At 37.0% G+C, this 10,860-nt stretch overlaps 1 long non-coding RNA gene across 7 annotated transcripts in view; it reads right to left on the bottom strand.

The window, feature by feature from the left end:
* The window catches only part of LOC130911491 (uncharacterized), a 9,999-nt gene extending 6,375 nt beyond the window's left edge, over positions 1-3,624 (bottom strand). The window contains exons 1-4 of one of the 7 annotated variants that reach the window (XR_009062198.1): positions 3,141-3,621; positions 1,564-1,680; positions 1,283-1,435; positions 1-1,073 (exon numbers count right to left, since the gene is read on the bottom strand). The exon at positions 1-1,073 is cut by the window's left edge and continues 2,540 nt beyond it. This is a non-coding gene — a long non-coding RNA (uncharacterized LOC130911491). Of the gene's footprint in view, positions 1,074-1,282; positions 1,436-1,563 lie in introns of all 7 variants that reach the window. The other 6 variants (XR_009062196.1, XR_009062200.1, XR_009062201.1 and 3 more) reach the window with 6 other exon arrangements.
* Positions 3,625-10,860: the final 7,236 nt, after the last annotated feature.

Genomic DNA, 10,860 nt, shown 5'->3' with positions numbered 1-10,860 from the left:
AATGTCACCCGCTAGGTGTCCGTATGTGACCTGGGGATGGGGATGGGGATGGCGTGGCTCTGCGGTAGAGTAGTTGTCCCCCAACCCAGAGGTTGTGCAATTCTCTGCCCTGATGAACTCGCCTAAGTATCCTTGAGCAAGATACTGAACCCCACATTGCTCCTGGTGCTGCGTCACCTGTATGTAGATGGCGATGTAGTGTAAAGCGCTTTGAGCGCCTTGAAAGGTGGAAAAGCGCTACATAAGTAGAACACCATTTGCCATCTGTGTTGATGGGCACTTTTGACCTTTCTATGCGCTCAATACTGCCGCCTATCGGACTGAGGCGGAGGTTATTTGAGACACGTGAAAATTCTTGGTTTACTGTGTGTGAGAAAATCTTGGTGAAACATCGAGTGACGTTTGTCTCAAAAAGAAATGCGCGTGTTCGCTGTTTAAAAAAAAAAAAAAAAAAAAAAAAAACACAGCTCCAGCAATTCACAAGCAAAACTGAATGCTTAAAAAATGTCAAGTCATGATAATTGCGCGCACATCATTAAAAAAACATGCGACATTTGCGGAAGTATTTGTGGATTTAAAAAACACACGAGGAAAACGCGGACGTATTTGTGGATCTGAAAAACACGTGTGAAAATCACTAATGTATTTGTGAGAATCGCGGATGTATTTGTGAATTCGAAAAACACATGTGTGAATCGCGAATGCGCTTGTGTGAGAAAATTTGACCGTTTCTTGTTATGTTTGTCTCAAAAATAAATGCACGCGGCCGCTGATTCCCATATACAATTCGAATGCTTACAAACAATAATTCATGATGAGTGCACGCACTACATAAAAAAAACACATGTGAATTTCGAGGATATACTTGTGAATTACAAAAACACATGTGAAACTCATGGATATATTTGTGGATCTCGAAAATACATGTGAAAATCTCTGATATATTTGTGCATCTACAAAAGATATGTGTGAATCGCGAAAGCATTTGTGAGAATATTTTTGAGACAAATCTCTCCCCATAAAAAACTAATTGGGGGAAATCACACTTCAATCTTCTTTTCAGCATATCCCGCCTGAAACAAAGTTAAAGGGAAAGATGAGCACAAGACACACATATTCACATCACACACACCCACATAATACATTCACTCTTGCGCTTATATTTCTCATTCACACAAATACACCAAAGAGAACAAAATGAAACGTTCTCTCAAGGCTTTTTTTCAGAGACTAAATAAAAAAAAAAAAAAAATACTTTTTAGTATGAATATTTATAAATTACCTGTAGTCTGAAGCATCAAGATCCTCATGGTTCTTCACGATGTTCACGAACAACCTTCTTGGCTTGTCCATTCTGAGCACTTCTTTGTCAACGATAATCCTTTGACGGATCACTTGTTCACAAAAGAGTTTGTAGCTCTCAGCATAGGGTTGTCTGAAACACACACACGCACACGCACGCACACACCCACACACACTTAGGATGTGCAAAGAGTAACGCTTTCGATGCTTTGGCTAAAGGCAAGCAGAATACAAGTGACATGTTGTTGACCAACGCTTTACCTTTGAAATGTGTCATTTTACAGCGAACTTATCCACATCAGCACCAAGTCCAAGCCCACCAAGTCCAGGAAAGAAGTGCCCTTCCAAAACAACTGTCATATGAAAGTGCAATAGATGCTTTTGCATCAGTGAAGACAAGGTGAGTAAGGTTATAGGTCGAGGTGAAAAAAAGTTGCATTTTAAAGTGTTCGGTTTGTCTTTATATAGGTTTGTGTTGGTGGGGGGTGTTAATCATATTGTAACAACAATTGTAAAAGTCATCAAGATTGTGTTCAACTGCAGGTTTTTTGTTGTTGTTTGTTTTCCCTTCGGTCATTAAAAGTTCAATTATCCCTCCCCCTCCAGCACCTCAACCTATATGTATTCATGATCCAGATCAATTGAGATCACAGACAATGGTTTTGGAGCTAAGTTTTCTGTTGTGTTGAAGCACATGTCTTTTGGACATTCTCTTCCTACGTTTGATACATTATGACAAAACACACACACAAGCACCACATACAAAATTATCCATCTCGCAATGTGAAACAAAACACCTGGAATGTGAAGCGTTGCATTGAAAACCTCAGTCCATGTAGAACTGTAACATATATGTATTTATTTTTTATTTTTTAATGTTAATTTTATTTATATATGAAAAAATACAATTATACATTAATACAAATCTATTGGGTTTATTGATAATTTATTGATTAAAAAATCATTAAGATTATAATGGAATTAAAAAAAGTAGATATTTATTTATATCATAGGTAAATACTATGACCCTTTAGTGTAAAACTAAAACTAACCAAAACTAAACTACAAGAGTATTTAACTGCCATTAGTCAATACTTAGTATTATATATTTAGTGTTATTATATTTAGTAATACTACTACTAATAATAATATAGTATTATATAATACTATAAAATTAAATTAAAAAATAAATTATTATGAATTTATTAAATTTATTATTATTAAATTAAAATTATTATTATACAATTTAATAGTAATATTTAGTGTTATTTTTTTTTAATTCATAATAATTTTAATAGTTTTAAAATAGTTATATATATACATTTGTATTAATGTATAATTTTGGTTCGTTTAGCTTACTACTGACAACAACAGAAGTGCGCTTATTCTTAACTGGGAGGACTGGCTATGGATTCTCACGTTTCTGTGCCAATGACGGTGCTAGACGTCCAATCCATTTGCAGCCTTCCAAGGCAAACCGAAGTGAATGTTTCAGGTTTTCAGTCAGTGGCGGTCAGTGAGTTAAATGAGTGGCATATCAATGCTTAAAGTCAGTCGTTAGTTTTAAATAGGCTTTACTACACCCTTTTTTCAAAAGTTCACAGTCGGATCAGAAAGTGTCTCAAAACCGCGGATGTATAACGTATTGTTTCCATTGTTTCAAATGAGACTGACAGTTTGCTTAATATGTCTAGTAATCTGACAAGTATACATTTCCCCGAGGTGGGGCCAATAAAATGCCCTTTTATATTGATCCCCTAATGATCTGAAGAAACAAATCCAGTCCCAACAACGTTTGCAGTGAGGCACCTTGAAGTCAAATAAAAACGTGAACTCACCAAGCGAAGCCCAAATGCCAAGCACGGTCAACGCTTGGAAAAGGAGCGATTGTGCCTTCTTCATCTCTCAGGTCCAGATAGAAGATCAGCCAGATAAACTTCAGAGGAGAATTTAATACGACGCAAGCCTCTTTCGCTCTGTGACAGACACACAAGCTTGACTACGTCACGCACGCACGCACGCACGTCCAACGACACAAAGGCTGGAGGATGACGCTCTAAAGAACTCGTGCATCAAAAGAAAACAAACATACAAACAAAGAAGAATTCGTGCATCAAACACGTCTCAACGTCACGTGGAACATTTGGAAATTAGGGTCGTACTAGTGATGGAGAAACCTTAGCTTTCTGAAGCAGTAAATATATATCAAGCAACGTGTCGAAATGGTTCATTCAGTGTTATGAAGCATTTGCCACGAATCAGTGTGGTGAGTCACGACAGACGACACTGCTTCACCGCTGCTTTCTGTACCGCTGAAGCAAATGTGTTGAGATGGTTCCGTGCTACGAGGCATTTGACACAATTCAGTGTGGTGACATCTTCTGGACAAAAATATATTGAATTGTCATCTAACCAAATGACCAAGTGTCATCTGAACAATGAAACCTGTGGGTGGTATGGTGGTTATATACTATGTCTGATGTGCGAGCAGTAGTGGGTTTGACCACTAGCCTGAAATGTATTCTTTATTCTTCCCCCAGATTAATAAAAAAAATAAATAAATAATAATAATAATAATGAAAACAAACAAACAAAAAAAAGCTGTTGTGTTACTTTTAAATGAAATACGCAAATGCTTGTGCAATAGGGAACTCTTGATGGTAGGTGTATAGAATGCTAGTGACACTGGGATGGGGATTTGGGTGTTTCACACATTTTTATTTAAAAACAGAATCATCTCAGCAGCATTTGGTTTCAGCCGGTTCCTCTTTTTGCTAATGACCTCTCCAGCTTTTGACAATATTCTCTCACATGGCACGAACAAATATACAAACTGACAGATAGACAAACAAACACAAAAACTGACAAACAGACAGACACAAAAACAAACACAAAAACTGAGACACAAAAACTAAATTGTGTGTGTGTGGGGTGGGGGATGCGTGGGTGTGTGTGTGCGTGTACTATGGCGAGAGGCTGACGTGACTGACCTGAAAAGAAACTGCTTTTCTGTACTGTTTCTCTTTTTTATTTACCAGCTTTCAATTTAACATGTTTAACAATTGTACATGCAGTCTAAACATTAAGTATATGAAAATGTCTTGTAAACAGTAAGAATTCAAGTGTGAACATTTATAACAGCTAGTATGACTTGAACAACATTATACAAATCAATACGACGACTGTGCAAACATGTCATTGTAACACAAATGACATACGACTTGAACAGTACACTTCAAACAGACAACTTATTGTTCATGGCTGATGTGACATTATTACTTTTTGCTTTTTACTTCAATGTTTCTGTTTTTTGTTTTTTTTTTCTTCTTTTTTTCAGAGCATTTTTTTAAATACATGCACGCACATATGCACCCCCACCACAGAGACACACACGCTAAAGCTATATTGCTCTTATGCCAATGAAGCGTTTAAGATTTTATGATGGCAGTAATGACAGAGAATAAAGCAAGCACATACAGAAAAATAGCGGTGGCCATTAAATGGTGATATTATAAGCCCCACTGTTGGATTATAATTTATGGTGAATGCTTTACCATCATAAAAGCTGTCAAAGAAATCACACACACACACACAGATACAAAATAACGCGACATACTAATTGCTAGATGCAGTCGGTGCCCAATCCACTCATTAAGTTCAGCCGTTTTGACAAGGTTAGAGCCGCTATCAGACTCCATCACGTTCATTTGTAGCGTTAGCCGCTAGCGTCAGCCAGTAGAAAGCAATAGAAGCACCCTCTCATGAAATCGTGAGGAAAGCGGGTGAAAGCCTGCCTGGAGGCCGCCAAGAGTCTACTTAATGTCGGGTGAAAGTTTGGCTAAGCTCCCTTAAGCCCGACTCCATCACGTTTGCTTGTAGCATTAGCCGCTAGCGTTAGCCTACTGGGCTGCTGTTTGCTTGATTTCCTGATAACCACGTGACTTCACATGTAAACACACTGACTGCTTTCTTAAAGGGGAACGAACGTAGCCGAACAACACAGCGTCAAAGCGGGATGAAAAGACTATATTCACTTGTTTTATTAAATGACCAAATTTACCGACATGGTCAAAATTACGTCGGTCATCGTGAAGAATTTTGGTAACGGTCAATTTTTGGTAAACCGCCTGGCTCTGCGGAAAACTCATTTGGGTACAATGCAACAGGTATCTGGATCTGTCAGGACATCTGGTATTGAATGAAAGAGCTACTATTCGTCTATGTACTGCCCAAAAATTATTTATTTTCTTTATGGTACAACAGACGTTATGGCCAACACATATCAAGGGGACGCCGCGTCCCCGATTTTACTACGCAGAGTGTAAAGAGTTCATTCTTGGATAATTGTGAAAAAGTGATCATCCGGGATGGAGGATCGAGCCGCTACTCCTCCGCATTGTGAGGAGCCAGCTGAGGGGGTTCGGCCATCTGGTTTGGATGCCTCCTGAACGCTTGTCCAAAAAGAATATACAAAGAATATTTTATTTAAGGCCAAAATTGAGTTTTTAAATATTCTATTGTATTTTTCTTGGTCTAAGCTCTTTTTTTATTATTATTATTATTATTTTTTTTTTTTATAAGATTGAAATGAAAACTGTTTGTGGTCTTGCGCCTGTCCTTCACCACAAAAACCGGCGTTACTTTGGAAGGGCATAGGTTTGGTCTCAACATTCGTAGGGACGATATAACAGCATAACTTGCATGTAGGTACACTTTTTGCTGGGGACGGGACATCAATTAGACCAAACAGATTGGATGAAGGGGGCAAAGGGCCACATTTCTCATGTATATGAACCTAATTAATTAATAGGCAAAATGATCAATGCAAAATAAATCCTTATCTTCTGATAATAACTTTTACGTGCATTGGTTCAGATGATACACTGTTCGATTCAAACCTTTGTTTTCAAAAAATACTAAAGAAACATTTTGAAAACTTCCTGAATAAATGTCTGGTTTTTATTAGCAAACATAAACATAATGAAAATGATTCACTTAATAATGGTAGGGTCAATTCTATCCTTACAACATATGGAACTATTGAAAGATCTAAATTCTCTATATAACTGAACATTATATCATGCAAAAAAGGTAAGGCTAATTAAAAGTTTGTGGGGACAATTTTAGCATCCTGAAAAGTTGGTAGTGTTATGTACCTACCGTCCCTATGCAAACCTACGCCCTTTTTGTAAAAGTCCTCCTTATTTTCCTTTACTTTAAAAAAAAATCTCTCCGCCTCAATGGAGAGGATTGCTTCAATTAGATCGTTCTGTGTTCTGTTTGACATGCCAGAAAACACAGTGGACGTGTCCAAATGTCTAGCTAACCTTTCATCTTTCTCAGCAAAACCATGTAATCGTTCTACATATATGCCACGTTTAGAAGAGCTTACACGCTTTCACCACGAAATGTTAACTCCTGTTTAGCTAGGATGCAGGTTGCATTAATGAGGTCTTTCAAACTCTTTCGGTTTTCTTTTACCTTAGCCTTGAGGATGCTACCGTTGAGCTTCCGCTGTTCTTCAAAGCCAAATCGATCCTTGAGCTTCCAAAAGTTTTTAAAGCAATCAGGCTTTGAATGTGAGTGGTCGAGCTCTCATATTTGCTGAGGCTTCGTGGTAGTTTTTTAATGTCACAATATCTCGTGTTAGTCCAGACATTGGCACAAGTTGAGAAGAAAAGGCAGGGAAAGCAGCAAAGGCGATTTTTCGAAGGACAGCCACATAGCCAGTCTTTTCCGGTGTACCAGTCCGTTTGAAAAGCGCGAGTTATCTTCTGTCCCGTAGTTTGAAGCAAACCTTTTAGCTCCGGTGTTGTGTTAACCGCGTCCACTTTTAACGGAAAGTCTAGTTTCACGTACGCCCCTTTGCAGTGCGGCAGAGTACTATCTGCCGCAGCCTGTGCCTTTTCACTGCGGTTTTATTTCCCATCAGCAAAACTAAATATGTCGCTAACAAACATTAAACTTTAAGGGATAAAGACATTAGCCAGACTGTGGAAAATCAGGTCAAATAAACGTATGTGGAAACATTATAATGGCGACATGCAGATGTACGGCAACCAGCACGCTCCAATTCCATGTATCAACCCGGTTTGTTATGGATTGCGCAATCAGAGGTGAGGCTTTACTCGTTGCTGCCGCACCTCTCGTTTCATTTCTTTATTTGAACAGGAAATAGGCAAATTCAGCGATTTTGACTATAAAAATGTTTGAAATGAGTCATACATAAAGAGCAATGGACAAATATGAATAAAAAATCAATGCTATAATTACTTTTTTGTCATGATGACAGGTGAGGCAGAGCCTCCCCTGACCGCACGTCACTGAATTATGCAAAATACGCATAAGACTTTGGTGAAACTGTATTTAAACATTTTAGCAACTCGTTTAGCTCAACAAATACACTGGATGGCAATATTTAGTCACAATATACAAACTATGTCAGGAGTCTTGTATGTTGTGAAGACAACGTACAAATGAACGTAAGGCACAAATGGACCCGCACGAAAAAGGAAACTACGGCGTCCGTCGAGGGACAAATGTAGTCATTGGCTTGATAATTTAATACTCGCCACTGACACCTTGTGGTGTATTTAAATCACTACCTAACATAGTTAAAGAGTGACACTGTGGAAGTACAGCAGTGTACTCATGTGACATCGCCGCCCTGCGACATCAACAACAATGGCGAGCTACTAGTTACTTTTTTGATTTAAAATTTTGCAACTTGTATTAAAACGAAAACATTAAGAGGGGTTTTAAGATCAAATGATTATAACTCGTACTAGAATTTATCGTTTAAGAACTACATGTCTTTCTATTCGTGGTACCCTTTAAAGTGGCAGCAGGGCACTCAGAATAGGAATGTATCTATCTGCCTGCCTGTCTTTTGGCCTGCCTGCCCATCTATCTGCTTGCCTGCAGCCCTGCCCATCCTAATAACTGTTGTTCCAATTATCTGCTCAATTGCTTACCCCCAACAAAACAGTTAAAAAAAAAAAAAAAAAAAAAAAAAACAGCATATATGAATGTATATGTAATATAAATAAAGTTTTTTTTTTTCTGTTTTAAAGCCATTTGGGAACTTTCAATACCACAGTATGTAGTTTTGTTATACATACACTACCGTTCAAAAGTTTGGGGTCGCTTTGACCCCAGACTTTTGAACCGAATTGTACATAATGAAAAATCCCATATGATACACTATGATAGACAACTTTGAGTGTAGGCTAAAACATGATGTTCTTAGTTTTTTATCAACTTCAGCTTTGGTGACAAAGCATTACATTTTATTATTATTATTTTAACTTTACTTTCTGCCCAACGGCACTCACAGGGGGAATAAACAATACGCTTAGTCCCGTGTTTGGGTTGTATTTAGAAAAGAAACCAGCAATCTAGTTAAAATACATGAACAAAACCAAAAACTGCGAGCACGACGCAATTCAGACATTGTTATAAAGTACGTTGTTTCCATCTCGTGGTCAAATATCAAAAGCGCAACCAACGTTTTATTTCAGGTGCGATCGTAACGTTGTTCATCTCCCGTTGTCCTATGGCTCAAAAATTACGCACCCTACGAAATTAAAATGTTAAATCCAAATCTGTTTTTTTAATGATTTGTTTTTTAAATGATGAAACAACATGTTATTTATCAATCGAACCCTTTTTTATTTAACCATGTATCCACACATGACAAAAAGTCATTCACCAATGAAAATGACTCTTTATTTAATATCAACGTTATTATGATTATTATACCACATTAGATATGTGCAAGATAATATAAATTTAACATCACAAACAATAAAATATTGTCGAAATGATAATAACAAAAAAAGTGTAGAACATTCTACTTGTGACGATTTGGCTCAGACGTGCTGATCACTACAGCGGCTCTGGTTAGAGAGCACAGGAAGATGAAAACAAATTATTTTGTGGGGCTCATGTGCAGGTGTGCATACATGTACACACATTTAGTATCTGGTAAATAACGTAGACTACAGAAATATAGTCAACATTCACTGACCTCTTAATGTGTTAGTTTATTAAACATTAAACAACATCATTTTAACTATAAACCAACTTCAGTGAACATTTGCACGCCATCTCCCTTCAAACCACTACATTCACTGTTGACACATTCATTTGTTTTGATATGATGCTAACAGTAGGGAGACCATATATTGATTCCCCCAAAAAGAGAACACTTGGCCCGGCCTTGAGTCACTTGAATTTTACTCGATGTTCACTCAAAGATGCCTATATAACGTTAATATATGGCGGAAAACACAGACAAGACTGAAAAAGCAGTTTCTGCTCTTGCACCCTTCTTTAAAATAAACTGTAGCATTTTGAGCCAAAAGAACCGATGTGTTTGATAGAACAATATGTCTATATGCTGCCATAGCAGATTCATGGCGCATTAAGCCCCCGAACTATTTTTAGTTGGTCCGTTTTACCCTGGAAACCCCCGTTTACAGACGTCACGCAACCGTTTTTGTTTCTGCCAAGCCATAAAAAGAAAGTAATTATATTTATTATCCAAAATGTCTGCCATTTTGAGTTTAGAATCATTAAACTGTGTCTAATATTTCGTTTAAGAAAAACGACTTAAAAAAAATATTTTTAATTTTTTATTATTTTAATATTATTATTGAATATATTTATTTTAATTTTGAATCATTTTTAAACATGACATATTTTAAACTTTTAATTACATTACGTCACAATGAAAACAATTGGCGTCTGTAAATAAGTCACAGATATCTACCTCATAACTATCGCTTAACTGTATTTGTTTGTTACTGTCGCATTTTCCCCGTTATGTTAGATGATTCATAATCGATCCAAACAAAGAAAATTAGGGGGGGGGGGGGGACGTTTAAAAGGGTAAATATATGAAAAAGAAAATCTCGACTACTCCTTGATGTCCGTGATTTCTGCGTGGCGATTCTTGTTATATTACCATGTTTTACCCATAAAATCCGCCAAAAAAACAGCTGTGGCCATTCACAGCTCTGTCTTGACACTTGGTGATACATGCTACATGGAGTTTTCGGATCGATAAATGAAAGTACACGATAAGATCTCGTTAAAGTCATGGCGTCTGTAATTCTGCTGTCGCGTTCTCTCACCTCCAGATAGGCTTCCGCTGTTTAAAAAAAAAAAAACATTTTTTTTTTTTTTTAAATGGCCACCTGTTCAAATTTTTTCTTCCCCCAGAAAATTGAGATTTTAAGCTTTCCAATGATGTATCACACATGCATATAGGTCAATTTTGAAATTTGGCCAAATTGGGGGTCTCGGAGCAGAACTTCAAGTCATCTGAGTGTTTTGCGCCATATTTATAATGTGCCTCCTCCGTTTGGATAGAAAAAAAAAATAGTTTTATTAAAATATATTTTAAATATATAATATACTGTATATATATCTACTGTACAGTATATGTTATACAACCAAAGAAAATTTCAAATTCTCAGAGGTTACTCGAGAGGCTTCATTCTTCCTAAAGAAAGAAAGAAGAAAAAAAAAAAAAGCAGACAATAAATATGCAAA

Source organism: Corythoichthys intestinalis, unplaced genomic scaffold, assembly GCF_030265065.1.
Source record: "Corythoichthys intestinalis isolate RoL2023-P3 unplaced genomic scaffold, ASM3026506v1 HiC_scaffold_51, whole genome shotgun sequence".
NCBI classification, from domain to species: Eukaryota; Metazoa; Chordata; class Actinopteri; order Syngnathiformes; family Syngnathidae; genus Corythoichthys; species Corythoichthys intestinalis.
Note: the sequence above shows the minus strand (reverse complement) of the source record. Positions and strands in the feature narration are given on the sequence as shown.